General features: G+C 38.8%; 1 protein-coding gene and 1 long non-coding RNA gene across 2 annotated transcripts in view; one reads left to right on the top strand and one right to left on the bottom strand.

The window, feature by feature from the left end:
- Nucleotides 1-14,042, top strand: part of LOC127985671 (uncharacterized) — a 124,367-nt gene that overhangs the window by 36,207 nt on the left and 74,118 nt on the right. The window lies entirely within an intron of this gene.
- Nucleotides 1-14,042, bottom strand: part of LOC127985659 (methionine adenosyltransferase 2 subunit beta) — a 60,742-nt gene that overhangs the window by 39,906 nt on the left and 6,794 nt on the right. The gene's annotated exons all lie outside the window — the stretch shown is intronic.

Below are 14,042 nucleotides of genomic sequence, written 5' to 3'. Positions count from 1 at the left end.
GTGTTGACCAATTGCTTGCAGTGTTGCTAGTAGCCTAGTGGGGAGCTCGGACCATTTTACTGACTCGGATCTTTGACTTTGAGTCTCGTTCAGCAAAACGAACTAATCTTTTCTCTTCCCGTCTTTATGGGACTGACATGAAGATTAAAAGACTTTGACCTCACCTGTCGATTCAGAACCCATATGTTGTGTAATGTGCATGTTCGGTCAACACAAAATGAACGAATCACTCTCTGAGACAACTCGGTAGTCCTGAGTCATATTAAAGATTCGTTCAAAATGAACGACACGCAACTGACTGCAGCAAGATTCAAAAATGGATATCTGGCAATTATTATTATTAATACTAATAATAGTAACGTTCGTTATTTTGAATAGAAATCATCACTCATACAGCAGCCATTCATCTCATCTCCGGTTTATTTGTGTTCGTATACATACAATATCCACGATCCGCTAGGGCTATAGTCCAGTGGTGTGCACATTTAAATAGATAATAATTTTATGATCGTCATACAGAATAAAATTTCTATTCATTTTACACTGATTTATGCGATATGAAGAGCTAAAACAGCTAACAGAGCTAACGATTACTCTCCTCTTATTGATTCGCGTTCAGCTATGACATCAGTGCAATATCATTAGTTTGTAAAACAAACCATCTCCCGTGAACCACGTGACCAAAAGGATGTCCTTCTGCAATGAAACTGTCTGTGTCATTGCAGTCTGTGTCATTGATAAAATATATGGAAGACAAAAGTAAAAAAAAAAAAAAATTGATTCCAGCTTGTTAAATGTGAATATGTTGTAGTGTCTTCTCTCCTCTGTGACAGTCAACTGAATATCTTTGAGTTTTGGACAAAACGAGACATTTAAGGACCATTCCTGGGCTTTTGGGAAAACACTGATCCACATTTTTCTGACATATTATAGACCAAACAAATAACCGATTAATTGAGAAAATATTCAACAGATTAATCGACTATGAAAATAATCCAAAATCCCTAATCATTACGTACAATTGCATTGCATTGGAACCCCTGGATATAAGCCTCCCTCTCTATTCCTCTTTTTAAAAAAAATTCTCTCTGTTTTGTCATTTAGTAAACTTTATAGATTTCAACCTTATTATTCCTTCTTGAGTCTCTTTAACAAGAACTTAGAATAATGACACAACCTTGATAGCAGAGGTGGGTAGAGTACCCAAAAACTTTACTCAAGTAAAAGTAAAAGTAATTCTAGAAATATTTACTCAAGTAAAAGTAAAAGTACTAGTCTTGAATAGTTACTTGAGTAAGAGTAAAAGAGTATCGGATAAAAAATCTACTCAAGTAGTTAGTTACTAGTTACTTTGGGTCATATATACGGAGCCTTTTTTTATATAGATATATAGACAAAAAATGTAAGTAATGTATGTGTGTGTGTATAAATGTATATATTTCATCAGCCTTTAATCCAATTTATGTAATTTATTATAAAACCCTGTCTGTTTAAGTAACAAATATAGGTATCATGCCATAACATATTTTTAATACGACTGACTTTATTTTAAATGTGAATTTAACATTGAAAGTTAATGTGATATAAATATTGCTACTAATCTTTCATTGTTCAGAAAGAGAGCAAATAACATTTACATTAAACATAATTTTCACTGACAGTCTAGATTTCATTCACTCTCAGAAACTACCATTAAAATCACTGAAACTGTTAACACTGTGAAATCAATATCTTAATTATAGATTCGTACACACATCTGCACTTTGTTGTTTCTGACGAGAGAATTCGGCAGAAAGAGGTATTCAGTAAGTGAGCGAGTGAAGGAAGCACCGGCATTTCAGCGATGACTCATCGGAACGCCTCTGATTGGCCATTGCATTCAAAAGCTCAACAGAACCGTGTGTGATTGGTTAATGCGCAGCGCTGTAAAAACGCGTCTGTGTCTGGCTCAGCGCCAGCAAGCGATCACAGATCTAAATTTAGCAGCTGATGATATGACTTGCTGAACCTACTCGCACTGGTGTGATTGTATTAAAATTAATAAAATCTTAATCGGCTATTCTTTGTCTTTTGGAAGCTGCATTCAACCTGTTATAAGCCACACACGTACAACAAACTAATGTCACAGTGGTATCGTGTACTGTAATCGAATGTAGCCCAAGTTATTACCTGTTAAACAGTAGACAGCACACGCGTTCATCTAATAAGGATCTCCACCGCAAGCAAATAATAGCCTTTGCAGATTAGCTTACAATTCAGTGCAGTTCAATAGCCACGTTTTCAACGCTGCTGGTATTCTTAAACGTTACAACTCTGAGTGAACCGCTTCAGAGCTCAGCGCGTGCAGCATGGAACTGAACGACTCAATCAAACTGATTCATGAACCAATTCACTCATTTGCCGACTGGTTTGATCAAGCCTTTGAACAGAGTTGACTCAAAAGAATGAATCATTCGCGAATGGGCATCGCTCATTGTCCAGAGAAAAGTAGACGGCGCGTTTGGAATAAACTGAAGCATTTATTGCATTAAGATAAAGTAACGAGAGGGGCGTCGCCCACAGTAACGAAGTAAAAGTACAGATTTTTCCCAAAAAATGTACTCAAGTAAGAGTATAAAGTACCCATCTTTAAATATACTCCGAAAAGTAGTCGTTACCCCGAAAAATTACTCAAGTAAATGTAACGAAGTAAATGTAACTCGTTACTACCCACCTCTGCTTGATAGTAATATCAAATGATAGCCTATAGTGATGTCATCAGGATACACATACACTGGTAGGCAGTGGCCCACCTTACCGTGACCACAATGTGGTCACCCAGAATTTATAGTTTACCCACCTCTTTTTTTACCACTACACCTCTGCACACACATACACAACACCTCATAACTATAGATAAAAAAAAAAAAAAACATTTTTATATGGTGCAGAATAATTTTTGGTCCCAATTTTATTATTATTATCATTATCAATATTATTATTATTATTATTATTATTATTATTATTATTATTACTAATAAATTTCACTAGTGGTCCACTGTATGAAGAATTTTTGGGTATAATATGTCGCAGTTCACTTTATTTTGCTATACTCACCTACATAAATGAATTATAGTGCCCTGGACCTACTAGTAAATAACTGAATAATTGCTGGTTTGACTGTGCATTAATTCAATTAATTCAGTCAAGAGCAGTGTTTGATTTTCTTTCTTTCATTTTCTTGGATTAACATTACAGCAGCTACATAGCTAAATTAGGCGCGGTCACTTTAAGAGATGTAAGGTCCAGGCACTCGGCCCAAGGAAGGTATCCGGTGCTAGATGAAGGTTTCCTGCGTGTTCAGTCTTTCAGCGCTTAGAGTTATTCAATTTAGGTTAAACTCAAATCTGACTCCATTATTTATTTAATCTGACTCCATTTTAGTATGACCTCGAATTTAGGTTGAAATGCAAATTGGTTGAATGCCTTTTTAATTAATATTCTTCTGACATTTATTCTAGTTAACTCTTTATTTTTATATTAACTTGTTCATTCGGGTGCTCATGTTGCTAACAAGGAAACAACATAATCTACTAGTCAATAATTTCAGAGTAAGACAGAGTAGAATCAAATGTAACAATTTATTAACAGTCAGGTAGATATGTATTCTGCCAATTACATATCCAATTCAAACACATCAGATCATATCAGTACAAAACATCAAATTCTCAAAGATGAATCTAATAGTAAAATATGCATACCTGACCTTAGAAAATACATAGTATGAAGTGAAGAGACACACAACACACTACGGGCTTTCTTGAAATCGCCCTGATCCTTTTGCTGCAATCCTTTAAATACCTCAGACCAAGACAAACATCCCCCAAGATGAAGACAGAAACTAACAATTGGAATTTGATTAGGTCAGGTCCCAGACCAGAGTAGTTTACACCTCAATGGGAACATAAGGTAATTTACATGGAAGACCCTGGAAAAGGGCACTCCTATTACAGTAATCAAAATATATTGTGACGAGTCAGCTGCCTCCTCCCTGATTATCACCGGCACCCCGTCCTAAATCGCCGCCCTTCACCAGGCTCCCGACTGGAGTGGGTGTGTGAGAGGAGGGGCGCTGGACGAGTCAGGGCTGGCGGCGTGTGATGGGGCACACCTGAAGGAAGTGGAGCCTCATTACCGCCGCTGTTTAAAAGCCCAACGCGCCTCTCCTCAGGAGACCGGTCTCTTCCCCGTGCATGCACACTGGTGTCCTCGTGGGTCCAGGAAGGGTGCGTTGAGGGACTCCCGCGCCACCAAGACGTGAGCTGCCGGACCCGCGATCCGGATGGGAACCGCACCCGTATACACGGCCGACGGGCCAGGATGCCGGGCCGTCCATCCCCTACCAGCGCCGCGGCCAACGAGAGAGACGCGGCCGCTAGGAGAAGCCGCCGCCCCTCGCGCCCCGGACCAAGGAGGGGAGCGCGTGCGGCCGCCGGACTCCGCCCCTTGCCTGGACCCTTCCTTGATGAACACTGCCCGACCTACACAAATCCCGCAGCACGACGAGGACACCAGATTCCCTGTTATTTTGGACACTTTCCCCCTTTTGGCCACTTTTATTCCCTTTGTTTTATGATTTCTGTTAATAAAAGCCTCTCCGAGGCCTGACGCCACGCCCACTGTGTCTGTCTTGTGCTCCTCCCGTGACAATATCTTAACTCTTAGGATCTGTAACCTACTTTTCTATGGTTTCCAATGATACTAGACATGAGTGTTAGTTCACTTGCATTGATATTTTCATGTAATCATTTTGAGCAGACTGAGTAGAAGGAAGAATGGGTGAAGGGATTTAAAATGAAACAAATGGCCAGAAGGGGAGGAGGTCTCTTGCTCGAAGATGCCCATGTACGTTTGTATTGTCTATTTCTCCATGAATCCATCCAATATAATACGTCAAATTTTTTTCTAAACTTTTTACTTTCACTTAAGACAATTACTTTCACTTAGACATAACCGAAAGTTTTTTTCGAGCATACTTTCCAAGACGGTATGAATTTGACGGTACAAGAGCAAAATAAGGCAAATTCAGTGTTCAAGCGTTTTGAGACGCCTCTCTCTGCGTGAGCTCTGAACACCAGAACACCGCAGTGCTGAATTGGGCTCTTTCACATCCTTTTCTGTTTGTTTAAACTGCGATTTGTAGTTGTTCGTTCAGGTGCAGGAGGAAGTTCAAGGAGAACTTCACAAAGGAGAGCTCAGTTCAGTGTTGCTGTCTGTGAAATGCGGCTCTCTCTCAGCGTATGCACTGAGTAACAGCTTCTTAGTTTAGCTTTTCCATGTCTTGTGTTTGAATGCTTTAAACTCTTTTTAATGTTTAAATCGACAAGTGGCAAGTCTTAAAAACTTTTGTACAGTATTGTTCAAAATAATAGCAGTACAATGTGACTAACCAATCAAGGTTTTTAGTATATTTTTTATTGCTACGTGGCAAACAAGTTAGGTTCAGTAGATTGTCAGAAAACAAACAAGACCCAGCATTCATGATATGCACGCTCTTAAGGCTGTGCAATTGGGCAATTAGTTGAAAGGGGTGTGTTCAAAAAAAATAGCAGTGTCTACCTTTGACTGTACAAACTCAAAACTATTTTGTACAAACATTTTTTTTTCTGGGATTTAGCAATCCTGTGAATCACTAAACTAATATTTAGTTGTATGACCACAGTTTTTTAAAACTGCTTGACATCTGTGTGGCATGGAGTCAACCAACTTGTGGCACCTCTCAGCTGTTATTCCACTCCATGATTCTTTAACAACATTCCACAATTCATTCACATTTCTTGGTTTTGCTTCAGAAACAGCATTTTTGATATCACCCCACAAGTTCTCAATTGGATTAAGGTCTGGAGATTGGGCTGGCCACTCCATAACATTAATTTTGTTGGTTTGGAACCAAGACTTTGCCCGTTTACTAGTGTGTTTTGGGTCATTGTCTTGTTGAAACAACCATTTCAAGGGCATGTCCTCTTCAGCATAGGGCAACATGACCTCTTCAAGTATTTTAACATATGCAAACTGATCCATGATCCCTGGTATGCGATAAATAGGCCCAACACCATAGTAGGAGAAACATGCCCATATCATGATGCTTGCACCTCCATGCTTCACTGTCTTCACTGTGTACTGTGGCTTGAATTCAGAGTTTGGGGGTCGTCTCACAAACTGCCTGTGGCCCTTGGACCCAAAAAGAACAATTTTACTCTCATCAGTCCACAAAATGTTCCTCCATTTCTCTTTAGGCCAGTTGATGTGTTCTTTGGCAAATTGTAACCTCTTCTGCACATGCCTTTTTTTTAACAGAGGGACTTTGCGGGGGATTCTTGAAAATAGATTAGCTTCACACAGATGTCTTCTAACTGTCACAGTACTTACAGGTAACTCCAGACTGTCTTTGATCATCCTGGAGGTGATCATTGGCTGAGCCTTTGCCATTCTGGTTATTCTTCTATCCATTTTGATGGTTGTCTTCCGTTTTCTTCCACGTCTCTCTGGTTTTGCTCTCCATTTTAAGGCATTGGAGATCATTTTAGCTGAACAGCCTATCATTTTTTGCACCTCTTTATAGGTTTTCCCCTCTCTAATCAACTTTTTAATCAAAGTACGCTGTTCTTCTGAACAATGTCTTGAACGACCCATTTTCCTCAGCTTTCAAATGCATGTTCAACAAGTGTTGGCTTCATCCTTAAATAGGGGCCACCTGATTCACACCTGTTTCTTCACAAAATTGATGACCTCAGTGATTGAATGCCACACTGCTATTTTTTTGAACACACCCCTTTCAACTAATTCAACTAATTGCCCAATTGCACAGCCTTAAGAGCGTGCATATCATGAATGCTGGGTCTCATTTGTTTTCTGAGAATCTACTGAACCTACTGGTAACTTGTTTGCCACGTAGCAATAAAAAAATATACGAAAAACCTTGATTATTCTGGTTAGTCACATTGTACTGCTATTATTTTGAACAATACTGTAAATGTGACGACACGCAGCAGTGGCCTGTCAGCTGTCCTGAGCATCTTTTTTGGCTGGCCTCGGCCAGACGGTTGAGATTGCCAGGTGCCCCCACTTAGCCGTGTGCTCCTATAATCGTCACCAACTTTAACCCCACTAGCGAAGACCCTGGGATCAGCTGATTTTGATGCGAGGGAGAGAGCAAAGACAGAATTGAAGACGGAGAGTGCCCGTGCGGGGGAGGGGCGCTGTGCTAGTTCTCTCAGTCACTCCGTCAGTAGCCTGCTTCACTCAAAACCCAATTACAGATCAAATAAGGCAAAAAATTTTCAATGTAGGAAAAACCTTGCTATAGGCATACTACTTTTTTCAAACATGATGTGCTGTTGTGGGAGGCCAGTTTCAAACTGCATATTTGTAACACTACGTTTGTCTTGTCCTCACTCAATTTAAAGTGCTCCCACAAAGCTGAGGTCTTCTGCATTTTTTTCTTCTCTTCCAGGTGAACTGAATCATGACATTCAGGCAAATCATGATTCATATTCAAGCACGAATGAGAACTGTTTCTCGTGGGCTGAAAGGTTTTCAAAAAACAAAACAAAAATCTCAGATTTGACAACGAATGCCAACCCCCCAAATGAATAGTCGAAGAATCTAATATTCTGATCCAGCCCTATAAGGAAGTAATTTTGTTTGTATTATACGATTGTTAGAGTACAAGTTGTTCACCCAGTTTTATGGTGATATAGACAATTGGAAATGGCCTTAGAAATTTAGGTTGGTATTAAACTAACACAAACTCATACACGCCCCCTTTAACCTTCCCCAACCAGCTAATCCTCTAAAACAAAAAAGGAAATAACCTTTTTTATACAAATTTTGGATTTTTTAATTACATGGCTGCAAATGTTTCAAATCTGCAGGCTCACAAGCTGACATTCAACATATTTCAATGCTGTTGTGCATTCGATGCTGAAGCTGCAGCACTCGGGTGTTTATTAGTTGCTGAAGCGCCACCCTCAGGACATTGAGTGGAACTACAGCTGGGTTGGACTACGGTTGTTTTGTTGTAGAAAGTTCTCCCATTATAGATGTTAACAATCCATTTGCACACGTTGTTGGCATAGATTATATTTTTGCTCTAGACAGACACGTGTTTTAAATAACATTTTACTGACTTGAAGTTGAATTTAGCAACTCGAACAACTGACTTGTACCTAGAAACTTAAAATGAAACTGATTAATATAATTAACCTACAGAGAGGGCTTAAATGGCACCGTATACAAGCAGAAATGAAAATGAAATATATCACATAATCAGAATAATTTTTCAGGTAGCACTCATATTGCTTATTACTGGTTAACATTGCAAACATCATAAGTTGCGTTCATCTTCTTATCACAACTGAACTGAAAATATGCCATAACGATAACACACAATTTGTCTTTTTTTTTTTTATTAACGAAAATGACCAGAAAATTATACTGAATAGGTTGCCTTGAATTATAAAGCATTCATCTGAATTCAAGTTGCTTTGGCTTGTATACCATGGAGGTGCTTCCTTAGAAATTAATCAATAGCTTTACTTGAACAAGCTCAAGGTGCCCTGGTTTAAAAAGTATCTTAAGCTTTTTATCTCTTAAACTCATTTCAGTGTGGCTACTGTTAACATAACCTGAAGGAGAGACCTCTATTTTTAATGCGCCACTCAATCCGTAAACCCTCTTGTAACGGGTGAGTCTTGCTGTGAAATTAAGCCCATGTCCATTATGATTGATAGAACTATCTTTGCAGTGTAAACAACGGCTTTTGATCATAACAAAGACAAGTGTTCTAGCACAGTGGTTCTCAAGCTTTTTACAGCGACATACTCCCTGGGGCATTTAACATACTTCTGCATACCCCCTCTCTTCCACTTAGACCACAGTCACACCTTTTCTATTACAGGACAATATTTGCCCCTTAAATTGATATACAGGTACATTTTTTTCTTTTTATAGAGGCAAATATTTTCTATCATTATTAACTATCATTATTAATATAATAAAGTAATAAATGATGGCAAATCAAAGTGATACTTAAAACTAAAACCACCAGTAGGTGGCGGCAAGTCACTGTCTAATGAGCCAGGTGTCATGTCATTCATTCATTCTTTCAGTAAGGAAGCAAAATGCTGTAGTTATGAATGGGTTATTTATCACTGACTCTCCAAATCATTCAAAGTCACAGATTCGTTCACTAATGAACACCGCTGTTACGTTGCTTGGAGCCGAGTTTCTTTGCAACCATTATTTCATTGCAAAATAAAACAAACATGACAATATTCTGTTTAAAATGTAGGCTACATTTAAAATTAAAATGTTCACTTAATATTATCTTTTGGATATTCAGGGAAATTTGCATTCTTGCTTGTATCTTAAACATAAGAACGCACAGAGTGTCTTTATCGAAGAGCGTTTAAATTGATCTAAGGCCATGTCAGTACTTGCTCTTCTTTCTATTGTTAAGTTAAGATCTGCTTTAAAGGTACACTGAACAGTAGCACGATTTTCTAAAGCAGCATATTGAGCAGGCTTCCTATCACATTGTGTGGATTCAGTCAGTTTTGACCGCAAAAGATGAGGTAATCTGATTGGATAACATGTATTTGATTGTTTATGCTGCTCCCATTTTCCTGTTTTTACATTAGAAGCGGCAATTTGGTAGTCAGAAATACATGTTCGGTTCTAATGTCACTATTAATTATTGATATTGGCCTATAATTGTTCAGAATTTGTAAGTCTCCACCTTTATGCAAAGGAATGACTTTAGTACATTTCCATGCGAGGGGCACTTCATAGGTATCAAAAGACATGTTAAAAAGCACAGCCAGTAGTGGTGCTAGTACATGCGAGGCAAGTTTAATAAACTTTACCCTCAAGACCATCAGGGCCAGGACCACTGCCTGTTGAACATCCATTGATCTGACCTGCCTAAATTTGAATGAGGTACCGCAGGGTAGGCTGTTAACACATGGGTCTGCGTGAAAAACAGGTGGTTGAACGAGCAGTGTTTGAGAAAAAAGCAAACTAAAGGCATTTGAAATCACAGCTGAATCATTAGTTATTTCATTATTAATTGTCATATTATTTGAAGTATTATTGGACTTACCAACCAGGGTGTTAACTCTCCTCCAGAATTGCTTTGGATTACTTAGATCATCTGACAGGCTATCTCGGTAATAATTGCCTTTAGCGAGTTGTACATAAATTTCGTAATCGTTTGTATTTTTCCCAGTCATCAGGCAGTTGAGTGTTTTTATGTTTAACCCAGGCCCTATCCCGCTTTTTAAAAAGATTAATAAGATTACCATTAACCCAACAGGCGATCAAACCAATCTTTAGATTGTTTATCAGCTTCAGCAAAATACTTATGAAGGATAGATTCCATAGACGCAGTTGTCAACTCACACATGCCCGAGTCGGCATCTGCAACATGTGAATGCACTTCTTTAAATTGGGGTGCCTTCTTCGGAGGCATTGTCGGATCAAAATTCAAAAGTACTCACAAAAGTTCCCGATTTGCTTTTTTTGCTGTTTTAGCTGTTCCAAATTTGCAAATTTGCTGTTTTAGTACATTGAGCAGGGAGCGCTGTGAGAAGCCGAACTCCTACTCCGTCATATTTATTATTCATCTTGATCTATAACGAGATGAGCGCTGCAGTTCAGAGTCCTGTCAGCCGGATTTAACTTGAATTCCCCAGTTTCTCCCGAAATACATGAAAGTAAGTGGCTGTTGATCTGGACGAAGAATAGAGTAAACTTTATTGTTCTGCTATGCGTGTCTGATATATGAATAAAACACGTCGGCAAATTACATTTGATTAGTTTTTGATGCTTCCATAGACATCAGTGTGTATTTTACAAACTACCAATGTATTGTTTTACTAGTGATTATGTATATTTAAATGTATGAAACCTAAAATAAACATTATGTGGTTGAAAACACTGCATATTAATTGTGATATATGACAAGCGCTGACCGCATCTGTTTCAATCTGGTGGTTCTGTGATGCCACTGAACATTCTAAATCATACTCTCAGCAGCACAGAAATAAGAATACAATATATGGTGCCATAATGCTCAAAATGTTAAAATGTTATGATATGTCTATGATATAAACAGATAATTTTTGATTGCACATTGCTAGCTAGCAATATGTCGCAGAGCTCCTTTCTTAATTTTTTTTTAGCAAAAAAACTTTGCTTGATGGACAGCCAGACACAAGGCCTAACGTTACACCTGATGAGGATGTTTTTCCCTCCCCGGCCCAACATCGACAGACAGTGTTGCCAGATTGGAAATGTTTAACAATTAACTACATTTTAACACGAGCTGCAAATAACCACTAGGAGTATGGTTGGATGGAAGCAGTGTGACAAAAATACTATCCCATAATTTTGCACAGTAATCTGACAATAAATGTGGCACACCCAGATTTTCATATGCACACCCATATGAGTCTCTTTTCTGGCTACACTAGTGACCGACAATCACACTAGAGAAAAGGGAAACAAATCTTTCCAAAGAAATAGTTTAAACAAAATATGGCTAATTACCAATAAAACTGTCCCTATTTAATGTTGGCAGGACACTACAGTGTTTATCAGTGGTGAAATGTTCATGTCTTCGTCCTCAGGTGACAAGCTAGAGCCTAAAAACCTTAGTCCCACCATATCTGGACTCTGAAAAACACTACTGCCATCTATCCCTCATCTCTAGGCAAATTCACATCAATCCACTCATTGTTTCCCTGTGCCTTAACTGCTGTGTCAGTTACTAAAAGATCCTCAATTGGTCTTTCCCATCTGTATTCTTGATGCGACACATCAGTTTTTTTCAATCTTTACCCATTTGTTGGGCACTATACCATGGCTCCCTTTTGGAGGTGCCAAAACTTGATTCTTGGCATTGTGTACTGCCAGACTGAGTCTTTCATCAGTTCGGACAAGGCTGTCAGATGTTAGATTTTCAGTGGAAATGGGCCGGCCTTTCCCTTGTGGTTTTCCTTAAGGCATCGGTTGTCATCATGTTTTTTTACATCTTCCATTAACAATGATGATTGTTTCGTGGCCAATTCAATTTGAATCTGTTTACTATGTAGCACAGTTTGTAAGTCTTGATGAAGTTGTCTTAATCCCGCTGCATGTTCACCTCTCTCCTTTACGGCTTGTTTAGCAGCACTGTCTACTAGGACATCCTCTTTGGCTTCAGTTGTTGAGGTTTCATGGAGTCCATCAGCTTTTGGATAAGATGTCACTAGCTGGTGCTGCAGAGAGAGGTTCTTCAGTTTCCCTGCGGCTCCACAGCATTTAGCAGAGTCTGTTTTTGTTTGGCTGTCAACTGCTGAAACCTCTTCAAAAGGTTGTCATCATCACTTTGATGTCTCAAACTCAGCTTACAATCACGAATCCAGTGTCCATCCTTGTTGCAATTTCTACATCTTCCCTGTGTTTTCTCTCTTGAGTGTCTCTATTCACTTCTTTCGAATCCCAAGGTTTTGGATTGTAAAACTCTGAAATCGACTTCCTGTGTTCTTTCAATCTTTGCTGACCATTCTACAATCTGCATAAATGTTGTTCCAGTGCTGTCCCAGTCATCATACCTGATTTTAAGAGTTTTAGAAACCTCAGGTTTCAGTCCATTCACAAATGTGGTTTTAAGAGGCATGCTAGTGTCTTCACAGTTCTTAAATGTTGTTGTTCAAACCAGCATGTTCCATCCAAGTTTGTCTGAAGCGTTCTTCAAACTCTGCAACACTTTCTCCTGTCTTCTGCACACAAGAGGTAATTTTAGCCCAATTAACCTCTGCAGGTTTCAGTTCAAATAAGAAGGTTTGAACCGCTTCCCATCCAGCTTCAATGTTTTCTTGAGATTCACCAGTCCTTCTTTCAACACTTTCTGTAAGTAGTTGTTGGTCATTGTCTCTACAGTTCACATTAACAATCATCACACTGTCCAGTGGATGGAAATTGTAGATTTTCTGCAAGCGTTGAAGAAATTGCCATACTTTCCGTGGTTGCTTGTAAACATCTGGCAATTCTTTTGACCATTTGTCAACTTGCTCTGGAGTAGCTGGTTGGTATGTTCTGTATGGAACATATTTCTTTATTACCTTTTTTACTGTGCAAGTTCGTCGTTCACCCTCTTCCTCATACTCCTCTTCATTTTCAGTTTCAACTTCAGTTCTTCTGTTCTTAATAATTACAGGAGCAAGTCTAACCTTCAGATTGTCCTTTGCAATTTCAGTATGTGTGTTGATATCTGCATCACTGTTATCAGAGCTGCTTGAAGCTTTTGATTCCAGTCGTTTGGAGAGCAACTTGTCATTCTGATGTAACAGTCTTTCTTTGTCCTTCTTTACAGTCTGTAATTGTTCAGCCAGTGCTTGAACCTTTGCTTTCTCTGCTTTTTTCTCATGTTGTAATTTGTCAGTTTCACAACTCTGTAGATGCTGTCGAATTTGTTTGAGCAAAATTACAGACAAGCCATCTCTGTTGGTGTTTGTCCTTAAGCGCTGCATCTTTCCATAAGCCCTTTTAATGTCCGGCAAAGCCCATAGTCCACTCTCTGAGTACTTGATGCTGTACTTCTGGCAGATGCCATCATGGCACTTCCTCAGTCCCAGCCTTTTGTCTAGATATGCATTCAGATTCTCCAACATCTGATCAATGGTAACATTTGAAGGTTCTGTCCCATGTCTTTCTGTTGTTGGTCTCAATACATGACTATTGCCATTGTTTTGTGCAGACTCAGCCATGGTGAATACAGGAAAAGTACACTCAGAGGTGTGAAAACAGAACAAAAGATTTTAGAACTTTTAAAGGTACTTATTCAGGTTTAAATTCACAGCAGTCTGTTAGACTGACCATTTTCAGTTACACAGACAAATCATTAGTTTAAAAGCTCAGCTTAGTTTTCAATCTTCCATTTAAAACAAAACTTTTGCATTCAGGCTAATTTTCCTTGTTTAATGTCTGAATTGAGTTCTTGCTCAGAATGCTGAATTACT

The sequence above is a fragment of the Carassius gibelio genome, chromosome B21 (genome assembly GCF_023724105.1).
Source record: "Carassius gibelio isolate Cgi1373 ecotype wild population from Czech Republic chromosome B21, carGib1.2-hapl.c, whole genome shotgun sequence".
Lineage (NCBI taxonomy): Eukaryota > Metazoa > Chordata > Actinopteri > Cypriniformes > Cyprinidae > Carassius > Carassius gibelio.
This window is presented reverse-complemented; position numbering and strand designations above follow the sequence as displayed.